This window comes from Chrysemys picta, chromosome 9, assembly GCF_011386835.1.
Source record: "Chrysemys picta bellii isolate R12L10 chromosome 9, ASM1138683v2, whole genome shotgun sequence".
Taxonomy (NCBI): Eukaryota; Metazoa; Chordata; order Testudines; family Emydidae; genus Chrysemys; species Chrysemys picta.
In genome coordinates this window covers 66,662,195-66,680,706 of record NC_088799.1, presented here as the reverse complement: position 1 = coordinate 66,680,706, position 18,512 = coordinate 66,662,195, and the positions used below count along the sequence as shown (strand labels likewise).

Sequence of the window (18,512 nt, the reverse complement as noted above, 5' to 3'; positions counted from 1 at the left end):
CAGTCCTCCAGCAGCACACCCTCTCACTCTCAGCTCCTTACGCCTCTTGCTCCCAGCTCCTCACACTCACACCACAAACTGAAGTGAGCTCCTTTTTAAACCGAGGTGCCCTGATTAGCCTGCCTTAATTGGTTCTAGCAGCTTCTTGATTGGCTGCAGGTGTTCTAATCAGCCTGTCTGCCTTACTTGTTTCCAGAAAGTTCCTGATTGTTCTGGAACCTTCCCTGTTACCTTACCCAGGGAAAAGAGACCTACTTAATCTGGGGCTAATATATCTGCCTCCTATCACTCTCCTGAAGCCATCTGGCCTGACCCTGTCACAATGTTCATCTCATTTTGACATGCCACATCTCCAAAAGTTAAGAGGCTCAATAATGAGGGTGCTGAGGAAAATGCAGGCAGAATAAGGAAGATTTTGTTTTCCAGTTATAAAAGCGGACGGTGGGAAGAAATTCCTTAGTTTCAGGTTGAGGTTTAGAGAACCCTTCCTGCAGCCCTCCACTTTCTCTCATTGCCTCTTGCGGGCATTTATAGCAATGGTTTCCCTAAAAGCAGGTTCTAGGGATGCAAGTTCACTTTTGGAAAACCTTGAAAAAAGATGGCAACTTCAAAACTAGCTAATATAGGCACCGATGCTGCAATCAGAGCCATGTCAGTTGACCCCTATGCCCACACAAAGTCCAACTGAAGTGCTGCAGCAACAGGAGTGTCTGTCTTCATTGATTTAGTTGTAGGATTGGGGCCTTAATTATTTACATTCATGGCCTCATCCTAGAGAAAAATTTATTTGGGAAGTGTGAACAAAATCATTGAATTTAGTGTTATACCAAGAGCCAGCAGGTGGCATTTTTACACACAGGGAGCATGCTTCCTAACATGAGGAGACAGATGTGCTAATTCTGCTCAAGCTAGCGCTCTAAAATTAGCAGTGTAGCTGGTGGTAGCACCTGGGGCTAGCAACGTGAGTACAAACTCCCTGGATGACCTGGGTACATGCTCCAGTGACTATCTCAGCCGCCACCCATGCTACTCCTGACTACACTCCTACTTTTAGAGTGCTAGCTTGAGCAGAGCTAGCACATGTCTGTCTGCTCGTGCTGGGAAGAATGCTTCCAGCTGCAGTGTAGACATACCCACAGTCTTACCAATTATTTTTCTTAGCATGCAAGCAAGTTTTTAGTCTTTGACTAAATTCTCTGTTAGATCAGTTTTGTAGTGGTACTTTGAGAGGAGCTATGGTGGATACCAAAGAGTTTGCTTTCTGCTTTGTTCTGCATATTAGGAGGCAATTCTTGGAACAACGTATCTTTCTAGGAGCTAGTGACTAGTGTGTGGGCTGAAATTTCTGGAAGAGGAGATTGGCTGCATGCTGCTTGTGATTACCTCTGTTCCAGGCCTATTGTGCATGTGTAAATAAAACAAATTACACTTAGAGAGGCCCATCCTTGCTGATTTCTCCTCCACTGGGAAGCAGACATGCAAGGCCCCAGAATTTGGGTACTGCTTGGCAGGGGCCAATGCTGGTATAAAAGGATGCTGTTGTTGGAAGAAGGAACAACACTCTTTTCGACCTCTGTGAATGAAACTGACCTACATGCACAGGGCTAAGTCAAGGCTTAGGCGCTACCTCTTTGGGCAAGGACCATCTTTTTGTTCTGTGTTTTGTACAGCACCTAGCACAATTGGATCCTGGTCCATGACTGGGGCTCAAAGGTGCTACATTAATATAAATAATAATAATACTTAAAGCTTTATGCACCCAATGGGTTAAATTGGACATACGTTGTACATATGCCTTGCGCTAGTCCACTGCCCAGGCGTAGATTTCACTCATTGTGAATGAAGCAATATCTTTTACATTCCACTCAGAAATTTTGCACAGTCAAATTTTTGCAAAATTTTGCACTTCTGTTCACCCAGTTTATTTTATAGGTCTTACTGAGATCTTGCAAATTAGCCAGCAGCGCTTATGAGTGTTTACAGGGGGGAATTTCACACACATGCATTAGACCTTTCTATTGAAGTTGTGTTTTTAGAATTAAAATTTAATTAAACTATAAAACAAACAAATAAAACACCCAAGGAAATTATATGTGACTAAACTATTCTGGCTATAACTTTAAGGCTGAGAAAACAAATGCTCAAAAGTCAGGAAATGCAGAGTTTAGCCTTAACTCTGTCCCTTTTTGGTGTGACAAATGTATGGTCTCTTTTATATCATTACAAAGAGGAATTCTGGGATTCCAGAGTTGTGGAATTTGCCATGGAGCACCAATCACCCAGCCCTTGTTGCAGAAGTGAGCATCTGCATCTCAGTGTTTGCTCTTTTAAAAAATGTTTCTAGTCCTGTGAAGGCAACTTTGAAATCATCAACCAAATATAAACATTGCCTTCCTGATTGTGCAGACATCCTGAAATAACAGCTCTGAGAGGTGTGAACTGTGCCATTCATCATAACGGGCTGTGAACTCTGAAACCTAAAGATAAAATTTTTACTGTCAGATTTGTTAAATATTTCGCTGATGATAAGATAATTTTAGCAGAAGTGTCCAGCTACTGTTCTTATCCATCAAATTCAAATATAATGTAAAAGTAAATAATGTGTGATTCATTTTTGCATGTAATTAAAAATGTCTATTGTTAAATTTAAACTAAGCTAGCACAGAATTTCCAGTAAGTGACTTTAGTGCAGAGTTTAGGGCCACAGAAGACCTGGGGCCTTGATTATAAATTATTTTTCAAATAATACAATATATAATAGAATATGAATTAGAATTTCTTATACAACCTTCTATGCAAAGGTAGCATACATAAATCTTCAGAAAACTTCGATATTATCTCCTAATGGACCATATAAACTTGAGATAATTTTAAATATTGGACAGTCTAAAATTAGAATGGTCTTAAATTTGAAATAATCTCAAACTGGGGATTGTTTCCAGTAGACAACATCTCAAACTCTGCACAATTTAACTTATTTTTCATAACTTTAAAACAATTTAACCAATTTTAATCAAACTTGGCTTGTTCTGTTGATCTCAATAAACCCCCCAAAAAACAGGGGAGCAGAATGTGAGGGCAGGAGACAAGGATGCCAGGGGCACCTAAGGTGTAGAAGGATACTAGCCACAGTCCACTCACTCCCTCCTGGCCCCGGGCTCCCTTCAAGGCCTTGAGACCCTTGCATGTTCCAACTCCCACTGTTCCCAACTTCTTGTTCCACTGGCAGCCCTCACCAGAACCCCCTCAACACCTGAGACCTCAGACCTACCCAATCTCTTGTGACCTCAACTCTCTTCCCTCAGCCCAGCTTTCCATTCTTTGGAGGGCTGTCGAGAGAGACCATTCACCCACACCCCAGTTGCCCAAAGAGCATAAATCTACAGGGAAAGTACTGCTACCCTCCCCACAGCCTACTGTGCCCTGTTAAGTCAGGCATCTCCAGTCATAACTATTAAAGGTAGGTCCTCACACATGAGTCTTCTATGCAAGAGAGCAGAGACTAGGATGGGCATCAACCCCCTGGGCAGCATCTACACAGGATCTAACACCTAGATCCTCCTTCCCTTCCACATTCAATTGGAAAGAGGTCCTTGCATGTGTGTTTGCAGGAGATTGTCAGGTCTTCTCCCTTTAGCATGTGCTCCTATTACTTTGGTGGCAGGGAATCAGCTGTTGATTCACCTAGGCAGCCACTCACCCAGCTACAGCAACCAACTTACCACACAGCCAGCCACTTACCCAGGAAACTGTACACATAGAAGCTTATTTCTCGCACATTCTTATATATGCATTTGTTAACGGGGTGGGGGGAGTGCTGGTTTGCTGCATGCTCCTGCTGCAGGTTTTTTTTTTTTTTTGAGCAGTGCCAGGGGCAGGTGAGTCCACTAGTGTGAGTGGGTATTACTCAGCATGAGTAAGGGTTGTAGAATCAGATGCTCTGGTTGGGCAAAACCCATCAACCCTTCAGAACTGAAAAATTACTGAAGTTTTGCAAAATTGCAACACACCTGCTTGAGGTCATCACCAGTGAAAGTAGCCAACACATTTACACAGAAGATGTTAATGGGATTTTCCTTTTCTTTTTAGAAATGTTCAGATCTATGGGATCTCATCTCAGTCCATGCTGCATGAATATGTCCAATGATATGGTGAGATGATTGTTTAGTGTTCCTTCGTCTTGCTTTCCATCTCCCTAACAACAATATTAGCATTAATACTGTACTTGAGGCCCTGAATGTGGATACTAATGGGACTCAATCAGCACTTAGTTTGTCAACTCTACCTACTTCAGGGGGTTGTTTTATTCCCTATGCATTTCCAAAAACTGAGTTGGATACTTGGGAGAATCATATTATGTGAAAAATTAGTAACATAAGTTAAATACAACTACTTGCTATTGCCTCCTGACCAGATTATTCTAGATTATTTTACTAAATAGCCAGCAGACCCCTAAATTAAGTGATGTATTTTTACAATATAGAATATGATCTGTTCTCATAAAAGGAGCCACAAAAACGGCATGCTGAATTGCCAATTATACTTCTCCCATGAAATCTCTCCTAGCCCCGTTAGCATGGAGTTGGGAGGAAAAAATAATGACAGTGAATAAGGAAGCCTAACAAAAGATGTAAATGAAAAATGTTAGGCATTGGCATTCAATTGATCCATTTGAAACAGAGTAGAAGGAGAACTTGAAGAGATGGCAGGAAGCTGATAGCTGGTTTCGAAAGCACAAGTTTTAACCTGTGCCGGGCGCTGAGCTATAATTAACAACAGCAAATCTATGAAAAATGAATTTAAACTCCTGACAGCTTCTCTAGATTAGCATTTTTGACATCTATGTTCACTCTGGAAAATCATTAATGTGATTTTCTTTTTTTATCCAAATAATATTTTTATTAGCTTTTTGGCATATCATAACAAAGTAAAGATGATGTTACAGCCCGGACAGGTCTTTAGCTCAAAGGCTTAGTACTTACAGTGTGTTTAATTAGCTGCCTGATTATTGTTTTATTCAGAAAGAAGATTTGTAAATGCGTTTTCATCTATAAAGCATCTTTAAAGTGAAAGCAACTGTTTGATTCTTAGTTTGTGAGAACTATAACTGGATAACAAAGCACTGTGATTAATTGTTGTCAAGATACTCATCTTCACTGCACTCCTTCCCCCACCCTCACCCCCGAGATGGTTGAAGCATTAAAATACTGAATAAGAAAATAGATGTTTAGGTGAACTTCAAGTTGAGTTATATAAATCTTCCCCATTAGTAACTGCATTTTGCAGAAGAAGAGTAAGCCTCGACCTGGGGACATGGGGCTAAACATGTCACAGTATTTTCAAATATAGCAATATACAGCAAAATAGCTTGCAACTTGGGGAAGAAAACCTATTTGCAAAGCATCTAAACACACTGAACTTGTATAATTTGGTAGCAGAGTAATTCAATAATTAATCTGAAAGCTTCCAGATTAGTGTCTGTTTTGCCTAATTCAACATTTGCCAAAGTTCAGGAAAGATATGCCCTAATGCTGCTACCTTTCTGCTCCTTATTTTCTACATGTTTTTTTATAATGTGAGTAATGAATCTATCTCACTAATCATTTTGAAAGCCTATTATAAACAGCAAATCATCTGTCAACTACAGTTAATATTTTACTTTATTATGAAATTTTAGTCATTATAAAAACTGGACTGGACAAAGCCATGAAGATTAGTAGGCAAGGAAAAATTCTCCATTAGCAGGTAATCTATTAGCCTTATATGCAAAATGTCACCTGGTCTCTAAGGGATTACTAATGCCATAGATTTAATTCCATTGGATAACCCGGAATACTGAAACAAGACACACTCCACTGCAGGGCAGTTGGAATAGAAAGACTCCAGGAATTTAAAAAGGTCTTTCCCAGCTCTTAATTTCCCTACACATTATTAGTAGCAGCTTCGGCACAGTTGATGCCCTTCTCCCACTATGTAGGCAGGAGCTGGCAAGGTCATTTATTGTTGAACATGTTTACTGGAAAAACGCAGTTGCAGTGGAACGATTGTTTTGGGAAAAATAAAATCTTTGGGTGAGTCAGAAGTGAAGACAAAAGGTCATTTGAGAATATTTCAGCAGGAGAAGGAATTGATAAAGAATATGGAAATGAATTCTAATTAGAATGAAAAGTTCGAAGACTGCACCCTGTAGTGAAATTAGTGTCTTCAGCAGACAATGCTCCTCATTAACAATAGAAACTTCACTTTTATTATAGTTAAACTTAGATTTTTCACTGTGTCCTACCACTTAAAATGTGCATCCTTGACCTCAGTGCACTAATGTACACACAGTGGCTATTCTTAACTCTGTGTACTCCAGAGTGTACAGGACCCACCCTTGAAAAGAATACTGGAGAGATCCAGCACATGGCTGATATTTGATGCACATTATTATGAAGATGAATGCACCTTTGAATGGTGAAGAATTAATATAAAAGGACTCTGCCTAGTGAATCATATTTAAAAGTTCCATCTAATTTGTCTAACATTGTATTTGGTATGTGACAATACCCGTTATGATACTTCTTTATCGATAAGGCTTTGTCACCTTTTCCCTTGTAAACCTGAAATGTATCAGCAGTAGATCTGATAGAAAGCCTACACTTCTGATACTGGGCAAAAACAAATAGTAAAATATCAGGAATTGGAATATTTAAACTTTTTTGCAGAATGAAAAGTTCAGAAATTTTTCAATTAGGAAATTTTGAAACATTTTGTTTTGGTTTGGCATTAATCTCTACCTTGAGCTGAGGTGACATGGTGCCTCATGGGAGTTTTAGTTCCTCGTGCCTCCATTTGTCCCTATGGGCCTTGATTCCCCAACAGCACTACATCTTCCATGATACACTACAGGATCTTTAGTGGGGACTCAGCCTCACAGTGAGACCATGGTGCATCCTGGGAGATGTTGTCCTGCCAGGGAGCAAAGCCCATGGGGTGCATGAGGAACACAGGTGTGACTACATCAATGGAAATACACCAGTGTGAGAGACACATCAGGCCCTAGAGACAGCAATTAGACAGATCTTTCACTCACTGGTAGAGCTGGCAAACTTTTCCTGGATTTTATTCTCATATCTGCCATCCACTCGCTGTGTGACATTAAATCATTTTCATAAGTGGCCAGTGATCTTTGGGTACCCTTTGGCTGTTTTTTCAGAAGTGCTGAGACCTCACAACTACACCTGAAACTCAGCTGGAGCTCCAGGGGCTTGCATCTCTGAAAATCAAGCCCCTAAGTCTGAAACCAGGCACCCAAAAATGGAGGCACTCAGAATCACTGGCCACTTCTGAAAATGTTGCCCTTATTGTCTAGGTGACTAAGTTTCTCCTATCTGTAAAATGGAGGTCATGAGGCTTACCTACCTCCCAAAGGGAGTTGCAAAAATGAATTAATAGTTATAAAGAGCACTGAGATCCTTGGAAGGAAGGATGTGCTACATGAGCACAACAGCATGTTATCATTATGATGTATTTTTGAGGGCATGGATGAGTGCATCTGAGCCAGAGGATGGCAGGGATGTGTCAGAGAAGAGTTTCAGAGACAATTACAGTCAAAAATCAGAACTTTAGACAAGTCTAATGTTTGCAGCTGGAAAGACTTAAAAGCTATTTGCCTCTAATCTCCCTCTGACAATCAATGAATAGAACACTAAATGTTATTAGACTAATTTACTGTTCATCAAGAATAAGAAATGAATGGAATAATTTACTATTCACACATCTAACCGTGTGACATGTGTACAGATTTGTTTGAAAGAAAAAAAAATCTCATTGGGGCCTTTTCCTCTCTTTATACTGTTATTACACCAGTGTAACTCCATCCACACTAGTGAAGTTACGCCTGGTTTCACACCAGTATGCGTGTGAAAGCAGAGTCATATCCTTGTAGAAGCATTTTCTTAGTGGGTAATCACAGCTGCTTAGGTTTGTGAATATTAGTTTGATGTCTCACCATCTACCTTCCTTCTTTACTCCCCCCACTCCTCCCCTGGCTGTAGTAGTTATGAACTGCATTGTCATACAGTAGGCCTCCACTAATTTCCAGTCTTCTATATCATGAGTAGAATTGTGCAGAGAAAGGTAGTTCCATTTCACAGAGGATGTCAGTATTTGTTCCGACTAGGAACAAACCTCCCAAATTCTCCATGAAAGGGAAGTCCCTGAGGTTTAGAACTCTGTGCAGTCCACCTCGCTGACTACCCAGAACCTGGAAACCCTGAGATACCCAACTCAGAAGCAGACTGCCGACCCCAACACCATGGACCCCGGATGTCCTGGCATCCCACCTTCAAGGCAATGCACTTGGCTGGCTGCCCCAGAGCTTAATATCCTGGAAGCTCAAGCTCCCCAGCAGCCCACCAGGCCAGTTGCAAAAGAGCTGGAAGGCAGAGCTGGCAAGAAACTGGGCAGGTTCCAGAGGAACTTTGTCAAAATCAAACCATCTCCACGGGATGTTTCAATTTAGATAAATCCATAGATTTGATGAAAATTTGTTTTGTCGGAATATTTCCAACCAGCTGTAGTCGTAAGTATTTGCTTCCAGCATGTGGGCAGCCCCAAAATCTTCTTGGGTAGATGTTTACTATAAAACATTGTACCAAGTATCAGAGGGGTAGCCGTGTTAGTCTGTATCCACAAAAACAACGAGGAGTCAACGGACTCCTCATTGTTTTTATAAAACATGGACTCCATCTTGTATTTGTCGAGCACCCTGTGCTCCCTGTGTGAAACCCTTCCGGCTTTTTCAAAGTTGGGGGTATGTAAGGATGCCAGGACTGCAAGAGATTAGATCTGTTGCCCTTTTCAGTAGTTACATTAATAATATGGACTTGGAATTTCAGAAGTGCTGAGCACCCAAATCCCATTGAATTCAACCGAAGTGTTGGGTGCTCAGCACCTTTGAAAAATAGACCCACAGTTCATTCAAGACTACCATTGACTTTAATGGAGTCTGAATCAAGCTGGTAGTCGGTATCCTCCTGGACACTGCAGACGTGCATGCACGCAAAGTAGGAGTCGTGAAAGAAGGTGGTAAATTGGTCTTAATAACTGGAAAGAAGATTCTGTGAAGGACTTTATCATCCTCATCACAGCTTGTCACTTCAAAACCCTAGCCAACATCTGCTGTTGTCACTTACCTCAAATAGTTTCTCAGGAGCACAAGATGTTGACGGGGTTCTGCATCAGGCAGTGTTCAAGTGTTTGCCTACTCTCTCCACCTTCACATTTGGGGTCATTCCTCAGCTTCCACTTGGTCACACTGTCACCTTTGCCAGCCCAGCTTTCACTCAGTTTAGAGAATACCATTGTTTTTGTTTGAGGTCAGTGCCTGGGTGGAGTTGTTCTGAAGGAATCAGTTTCTCCACGATCATCGATATTTCCTGCCATTTTGTTACTCTGTAGCCTTCCACAGTTTTGTTTTGTTTGTGTAAGGGATTTTCAGAGGCAAAGCTCTTTCTGGACTTCAGCCTCTTAGGTGGTGGAATATGTTGTCCAGATTGTGGATGTCTTGGATCATGCACTTTTTTTGTCTCTCCCTTTTTACTGAAGGCAGATGACGGTGGTGCAAGCCCCATGAGTCAGTATGGCGACTGTGTGGGTATCGGTTTCTTAGTCTGTGTGATGATCCTACAGGATTGATTGAGTTCAGTAACAATTTTGTGTGCCTGGAGCGAGTCTGACCATGCTGGGGCACAGTCCTCTGCAGTTGAGTAACTCAGAGCAAGACTGGTTGCTTGGAGTGTTTTGGGATCCGCTCTCTATTTTGTCTTGACCAGTCTCTGGAGTTCACTTTCTTTTTCAGCTTCTTGCTGTGCTCTAATGAAATGTTGATATCCTTATTGTATGAGTAAAGGGCAGCAGAACTGTACTTATCTTGCCCTGATTGAGGGGAGTGGAGTGGTAAAGAAACATTGGTTCGTTAGACTTGCACACCCCAAAGTGGGAAACTGAGGCAAAGGATACTGCCCAACCCCCTGTAGGGTGGGTGTTTGTTTGTGGTCCCATGCTTTTGAATTGTGCTTGTGGTGTTTTCCCAAATTAATGCTAGGTCCCTTTTTTCCTTTTATTAAAAGCTTTCTTTCGTTATACACAGACTCAGTGCTTGCGAGAGGGGAAGTATTGCTGCTTAGAGGAGCCAGTGGTGGTATTTAGTTTTCCCAGATTACTGCATGGGAGCTCGAGCTCATTCTGTTTTGTATTGTTAAGAGAAACCCCTAAATATTGAACCCAGCCCTTGTTGCGGCCAACTCCATCTAGCAGACAGGTTACAGTCATCAGTCAGCTGCCGTTCCACTATTGGCACTATTGTACCCATTATAGCTTGTAGGTTGAGCAGAGTAAGGATATGGGGCAGTAACTCTTTGCAGAGTTAGGGTCTTTAAAGGGTTTGAGCAGTGCAATCACTTCGGCCTGTCTCTACAGCCTGCTTTTCTGTGTTGTCTCTGACTCTATGCAACAGTTAAAGAAGTCAAGCAGCCACATCTTTGCTCTCATCCTGAAGTCTAGTAATAGTTCATTACATATACCACTGAGTCCAGCTGCCTTCCACGTTTCAGGATGTTCATAGCTATTGTCAGCTCCTCCATGCTGAGCTGCTTGTTGCTTTCTCTGAGGAGTGAGTGAAGTTCCTGCTTAGTTAGTTTTGTTCTGCACTTTGTTTTATGGGCTGATTTACCATTTATAAGGCTACGATTATGTCACCGAGATCACAGAAGTCATGGAATCTAGAGACCTCCATGATATTTTCTGCCCCAGGGCTGGAACTCTCAGCTGCTCCCCCCACACACACAACTCCCAGCCCCACCTTGGTAGGGGGACCCCTCCACAGCTGCCCAGACGTGGTGGGCAGCAGGGGACCCCTGGAGCTCCCAGCCATGGCAGGGGGACCCCGGAGATGCCAGCGACAGCAGGGGGTGAAGGAGCCCCACAGCAGTACAGCTCCTGTGGGCAGTGGGTGACCCTGGAGCCTCCCACTCACCGCAGGTGGCAGGGAACCCCCCAGAGCTCCCTGCTGCTGCAGGCGGTGGGTCCCCTCAGCCACCGTGCAGGGAGGACCCTGGAGCTCCCATGCACTGCAGCGGTGGGGGACGCCAGAGTCCCACCAGCGGTGGGTGCTGAACCCACCTCCCTGCCCATTTTGTCAGGGATATTTTTAGTGAAATTCAGAGACAGTTCACGGGCTTCTGTGAATTTTTGTTTGTTGCCCATGACCTGTCTATGTATATTTGTTGCCCATGACCTGTTTACTAAAAATATCTGTGACAAAATCTTAAACCTTAACCATTTAGGATGAGTTGGTGTGCCACTTGGTGGGGAGAGACTGTGACAATGAGCTTTGGCTGCTGTCTATCCCGGTTCATCATGCTTTTTTGCTATTATGGCACAGGAATTTTCGTTCAATCAGCTCCCTCCAGCAGTTGCACCACTCCTTTCCAATCTCTTTCATAAGCATTTCCCCATGCCCAATAAGTTCCACTGCGCCATGGTGTTTCACGGCAGTATCTTACACCAGTCTTTGATCATGTATAAGTATCATGCTGCCATAGATGTTGCTTTCAATGTTTGCAGCAATATGATGCCATGGATATTTAGTGCTATTGTCTCTGTGTGTCTCTTGCAGCACGTAATGTCTTCTTTCATGCCAGATAAAATGTCAGCCCTCTCTGGAGAGACTATTTTAAGTGTCCTCTTTGGCTGAGGACCTGAAAGGGGTCATTCATGTTGACATCTGTGTCTGTCTTCTATTGTGGTCCCAGTGCATATTTATCAGAGTTGGTCTGCTGCATTGTTAGCTGCAATGGGAGATTAGCAAGGGTCACAATGTGAACATCTCAGACACGATCCCTGGGATTTATATCATCTGCACAAATGGACTCTCTCCTTTTCACTGTTGGCTACTATAGGTCAAATTTTAGGCTTACTGACTTCAGTAAGCAGTTTGGCAGCACTGGTAACCTTATCAGTCTCCAAGACAAAATAGGTGTCCTCCCTAGGAATTCCATATGGCTAAGTTTGCTTTTTCTTCAGGATTCCACCAAACCAATTGTTAATGGGGGAGGAAATAGAGCACAGAAATCATAGAAATGTAGGACTGGAAGGGACCCTCAATAGATCGTCTAGTCCAGTCTCCTGCACTGAACAGTTTTAATTTAATAGAAATAACTGGCAATAGCTGGAAACAGACAAATAATCACTTACAAAGGTATAGTATTTCCAACCCCTTGATAACCTCTATGTTTTTTATTTGGATAAATGCCAACATACCATTTACCACCTGTCCTTAGGAAAACCTGGAACTTCTGCTACATATGTTTCTGGATACTTTTGCTTTCCTTTGGAAAACAGGTTAATTGTCTCCCCATTTCTATAATATATATTTGAGTCTTTAATGATTTTCCACAAATTTTAGTATGACTCTGCATTGAAAATTATTCTCTAAAAATGACCTTGTGGAGCCCCCCTATTTAGTCTCCATGACTTCAGCTCTAATTAGCTCTGTTGTAAAAAATAGTCTTTTTTTTTTTTTAGCTGTGAGCCATACAAATTCAGTCTGGGATCTGAAAGTCAAGCTCAACTTTTTCCTTCTAACTCACCAGCACTATTTACAAAGTTCCTGCTGGCCAAATTTTCCCTTAATTCACCAGTGCAACTCTGTTTTCTTCAGAATTCCCCAAGTTACACATATGCACCCCTAGAAAGAGCACAGGAACGAGTTATTCCTCAGGAAGACAGAATTCCTCCTGGAGCTCACCAGGAGGAAAGGGAAGTGCACCAGCTAATACACCTCTGAAGGAGTTCCCCATGCATACCCAGCCAGTGACAAAGAATGCAAATCCATGGCCCTACCTCCTAACAAGTGTGTTAAAAACAGGTAAGCTTCAGCAGGAAGCCATGCATCCTGCAGGACACTATGCAATGCCACATTTCCTGTCGATTCACCCACAGAGACCGGAGTGCGTGGCAGCGACTGGGGTGGACAACACACCCAGGATAGTTTACAGCAGTATGACTCCTCTGTTTACTTAGTTGTTAGCGAAATTAATACGTTATACTAAAACCTGCCTCAGTCATTCCTGATCTACTGCATTGGCTGAGCAGCTGGCTTGGGAGAGCACAGGGTCAGGAACTACACCTGGCCACTGTGCAGAGCAGCAAGTGAGGAAGGCCATTGTGCCTGCTTGGAGTAGTTGTCAGTCTTGAGCAGGGCCGGCTTTAGGCCACAGGAAACCAAGCACATGATTGGGGCATCACATTTTTAGGGACGGCTTTCCGGCCATCTTTTTTTTCCTTTGGGCTGCAAAAGCCTAGAGCTGGCCCTGGCAGCAATGCGTCGTGTGCGGGGGCACCCTGGGGCCGTTCTGGTTTGTGCCGCGGGGGAGCAGCGCTCGCACCTTGTAGCTGGGCCGGGCAGGCTCCGAGCGGGGGACACTCGGACTGGGGGCCACCCCGCGAGGCACACAGAGCCGCCTGTAGGTGCCGCAGGGTGGCCGCCCCACAGCGCCGCAGTCGGGGCTGGGCGAAGCAGCCCGAGCCACCCAGGGACTGCGGCGGGGGGGCCAGAAGCAGCAGCAGCGGGGCCACAGAGGGCGGGCCGCTGCCGTGCGGGGCCCATTTCCCGCTCTCAGGGGTTCTGCTCCCTCTGGACTACCCTGCCCCGGCTCCTCAGCCCCCTGCCAGGGCGGTCCCCCGGCTCTGCCCTCCCGGGACCCGGCCGGTCCTGGAGGCAGGAGCCCTGGCTGGAGGGACCCTGGGCTGAGGCGCAACCCGGGAGCCCCACTGCTTACCCCAACCCTGCCAGCGCCGGACTGGCTGAGGGCGAGGGGGGAGTGGGCAGAGTCAGCACTGGTGTGGGGGAGCCCAGTGCTGGGGCGGCAGGGAGTGCGGGGGGGGGGGAATAGAGAGGCCAGGGCTGGGGTGGCAAGGGGTGCGGGTCGGGGAGGGCACTGGTGGGGGGGATGGTGAGAGCCCAGGGCTAGGGTGGGGGGGCAGCCAATTTTTTTTTTGCTTGGGGCGGCAAAAAACCTAGAGCCGGCCCTGGTCTTGAGTCAGCATGTGGGATGTGGCTGCAGAGACCAGTGATCATCCTCCATTTTGGAAGGCAGGGCTTTGGACTGCAGAGAGCAGACCAGATGGTGGCAGACTGCAGCTTGCAGCAGGCTCTGGCTGCTGTGCTATGCCATGTTAACTAAAAGGAATGTCATTGCTCGATTCAAATTTTCCATGTCAAGGAGAACAGCACAATCCTCTTCCATCCTCTCGTTCATCAACAGCGCAACCACACACAATCTGGCCCTACGTTTTACTCAGTCCTTGAATGAGGTGAAACCCCCAGGGACCTCAGAGCTTGAATTTCATGATTTACAAGAAGATTGTATGATGTCCATAGTAAATAGTCATTTGCATGCTTTCTGTGAGATCGCTGATCATTACAAAAATAATACAGCCTTGTGCACTGTCTGTGGATAAGTGGAGTTGTTTTATTTTCCCCAATCTGCTCTATGCCATAAGCTCAAAGCATGGCTGCTTCAGGGCTGACACTTATGCCATGTTTCATTTTGTGTCAGCAATAGCAGATGCAATCAGGATTCAAATGTCAAGAACTGCTTTCATTAACTGATTTTTTTTAAACCCTTTTTTTTAGTGTTGATGCTATGGAATGAACTCACAGCCCCTGCAACAAAAGCCATTTATCCACCCAGCGGGAGTGGCATGGCCAGAGGAGATTCCAGCTCCAGGCATTGTCTCTCCACCCTGACCTAGAAGGGCCATCCCAGGGAGGGTAGAAGGTGGTTCGTCCTCCATGCCCATTTCTTCCTTGTCCTTTCTCCTAAGTAATTAATAAGGGGACCAAATTTCTTTGACAGGGCTGCTGGCCTAGTGAATAGTGGGAAACTGCAGACATGATATATCACAGAATCATAGGACTGGAAGGGACCTTGAGAGACTCTTGCCTACATGCTCGGGGTCTTACTGATCGCCATATTTGGGGTCGGGAAGGAATTTTCCTCCAGGGTAGATTGGCTGAGGCCCTGGAGGTTTTTCGCCTTCCTCCGCAGCATGGGGCAGGGATCGCTAGCAGGAGGGTTCTCTGCCAATTGAAGTCACCAAGACACAGGATTTGGGGACTTCATCAGCAGAGTCAAGGGAAGGGTAGGGACAGTTTTGTGGCCTGCGGCATGCAGGGGGTCAGACCAGATGATCATAATGGTCCCTTCTGACCTTAAAGTCTATGAGTCTATGAGAGGTCATCAAGCCCCTCTTGATTTTAATAAGGCTTTTGCCACAGTCCCACATGACATCCTCATAAGCAAACTAGGGAAATATGGTCTAGATTAAATTACTATAGGGTTGGTGCAAAACTGATTGAAAGACCCTACTCCAGGGACTGGCAACCTTTGGCACGCGGCCCATCAGGGAAATCTGCTGGCGGGCTGGGGTGGTTTGTTTACCTGCAGCGTCCGCAGGTTCAACCAATCGCGGCTCCCACTGGCCGCAGTTCACCATCATTTCACGCCAATAGGGGCTGTGGGAAGCGACAGCCAGCACATCCCTTGGCCTTGCGCCACTTCCCACAGCCCCCATTGGCCTGGAGCGGCGAACCGCAGCCAGTGGGAGCTGCGATCGGCCGAACCTGCGGACGCTGCAGGTAAACAAACCACCCCGGCCCACCAGCGGATTTCCCTGATGGGCCGCGTGCCAAAGGTTGCCGATCCCTGCCGTATTCAAAGAGCAGTTATCAATGGTTCACTGTCAAACTGGGAGGATGTATCTAGTGGGTCCTGCATGGGATCTGTCCTGGGTCTGGTACTATTCAGTATTTTCATTAATGACTTAGATAAGGGAGTGAAGAGGATGCTTATAAAATCTGAGGATGACACCGAGCAGGGAGGGGTTGCTAGTACTTTTGAGGACAGCATTAGATTTCAAAACAATCTTGACAAATTGCAGAATTGGTCTGAAATCAGCAAGATGAAATACAAGAAAGACTAGTGCAAAGTACAACACTTAGGAAGGAAAAATCAAATGCACAACTCCAAAATGAGGAATAACGATAGGCTATAGTACTACTGAAAAGTGTGTAGTAGATCTTACATGGATCACAAATTTAATGAGAATCAATAATGTGATGCAGTTGCCAAAAAAAGCCTAATATCATTCTGGGGTGTACTAACAGGAATGTTGTATGTAAGACCTGGGAGGTAATTTTCCTGCTGTGTTCAGCATTGGTGAGACCACAGCTGGAGTATTGTGTCCAGTATGGAGCACACTTTAAGAAAGAGGTGGACAAATTGGAGAGAGTTTAAGAGGTGAGCAACAAAAATGATAAAAGGTTTAAAAACCTGACTTATGCGGAAAGGTTAAAAAACTGGGCATGTTTAGACTTGCGAAAAGAAGACTGAGCGGGGACCTGATAACAGTCTTCAGATATGTTAAGGGCTGTTACAAGGAGGAGTTTGATCAATTGTTCTCCATGTCCACTGAAGGCAGGACAAGAAATAATCATCTTAATCTGCAGCACAGTAGATTTAGGTTAGATATTACCAAACCCTTTCTAACTATAATGATAGTTAAGTTCTGGAATAGGCTTCCAAGGGAAGTTGTGGAATCCCTGTCTTTTGAGGTTTTTAAGAAGAAGTTAGATAAACATCTGTCAGGGATGGTCTAGGTATACTTGGTCCAGTTTCCGTTAAAGGGACTGGGCTAGATGACTTTTTGAGGTCCCTTCCAGCCCTACGTTTCTGTCCTTCTATGACATTGTGAGAGTGTCATAAATGAAAGGAACTCTTCTCCCCCTAGAGAATGGATGGAGTCAACTATCTCCTTTTAATAGACAGAAGCCCAACAGCCATTTTTGGTCACTACTGACCCAGGGTGAATTAGGGCGAGAAACCTACTGGTGAATGGTGTAGATTTGATGTAAATTTTTCATTAAAAAGAAATCCCTTATGCACCTTAATCCACTTCTAGTTTATTTCAATCTTGCCCCAATGGCATTGTCTGTCTCTTATGGTCAATCAAAGGTTACTGGTGTCAGTGGAGAAACTCCTGTTGATGTCAATGGGCTTTGGATCAGGCCCTTATTTTGTAATCCCTTTGTGTATTGGTTCATGGTTCTCAAAACTTTCTAGACTTGACGGGGGAGGGGTGGGAAATCCAGGCTTTAGTTCAATATCCAATTTCTTAGACAGTTTCTGTGGTTTTCTTGTCTACAAAACAAACTCCAGTAATCAGAATTGCTCAGAGCCACCCCAGCCCACACTCTCCTAGGGTGCAACTCTGGTCTCTCTCACTGATGTGTGCTATTCCTGAAATAAAGAATAAGGTTTGTCATTCCTGCTGTTCTACCCTGGAAGCAGGAGTAAAAGAGGTTGACTACTGTGTTCAGCTAGCATCAAATTACTGTAAAACAAATGAGATACTGAGGGTTATCTGGTGAATCTCAGTATTTCCAGTCTTCATTCAGGTTCATTCTATAAACGGTTCACAAATTGTTGGTTTCTTGTTAACAAAAAAGATACAGCAGCCAGCTGACACAACCCTTCCAAATTAATATACAGAATGGGTTTGCAAATGAAACCTTTATGTAATTAGGAACACCAAGGAATACCTGTAGTGCATTACATGAGCAGCAAATTGCAGAGCTGAGTATCTTAAACCAACTCTCAGGGTGCCTTATGTGACAAATAAAAGTATAACATTATGGCATTTATTTATGTATATGTCTGTGTATATGTAAAAAGGGCCATGTACCTGATTCTGCGCCACTTGCGCTAGTATAAATCAGTAACTCTACTGATGTCAACAGAATTACATCAGTGTCAGACTGGTGTGAGTAACATCAGAATCAGAACCTTGTTTTTAAAACGGGCTTCTCATTTTGCACCTGCAAATAATTGTGGGAGAAAATGCTGAGCATGCAGATGGGGGCCTGTAGACGTCTATGGGGTTGTGGCTTCAAGTCAGGCGGTTAGACATCATTTGCACTCACAATGGAGTCAGTAAACTGGCACTTGCAATTATTTGTGGGTGGAAAGTGGGAAGCCTAGCTGAGAATTTTTAAAAAATGAGACCCTAGGCGTTTAGCACCAAAAAGGGCCAAATTCAGTCCTGATATGCACCATGCAATTTCACTAACTTAGAAAGGAATGGTCTGGGCTTCAGTTAGAGCAAAATACATCCCCGAGTATTCAGCTAGGAATTTGGTACATATAAGTTTTAACCCTCCAAGCATGTTCCATCGTCTTGGACACACAGTATACCCAAAGCACAGAACAGAACTCAACCATACCAAAGATTGACTTCACTGAACAGTAGTCCTTCCCACAAGTATTACATATTGCCCTCCAACGGAGTCAGATCTATCAATATGGTCCATAAGTGGTCTCCACAGGCAAACTTCTCTTCTCACTAGCATTGATGTAACCAGAGAAATTCCACTGAAGTCAATGAAACCACTATGGGCTTACACT

The 18,512-nt window shown here is 44.1% G+C and overlaps 1 long non-coding RNA gene across 1 annotated transcript in view; it reads left to right on the top strand.

Annotated features, from left to right (window-relative positions):
• The window catches only part of LOC135973402 (uncharacterized), a 36,332-nt gene extending 20,913 nt beyond the window's left edge, over positions 1-15,419 (top strand). The window contains exons 2-3 of the long non-coding RNA XR_010590232.1: positions 4,090-4,151; positions 14,684-15,419. This is a non-coding gene — a long non-coding RNA (uncharacterized LOC135973402). The remainder of the gene's footprint in view (positions 1-4,089; positions 4,152-14,683) is intronic.
• Positions 15,420-18,512: the final 3,093 nt, after the last annotated feature.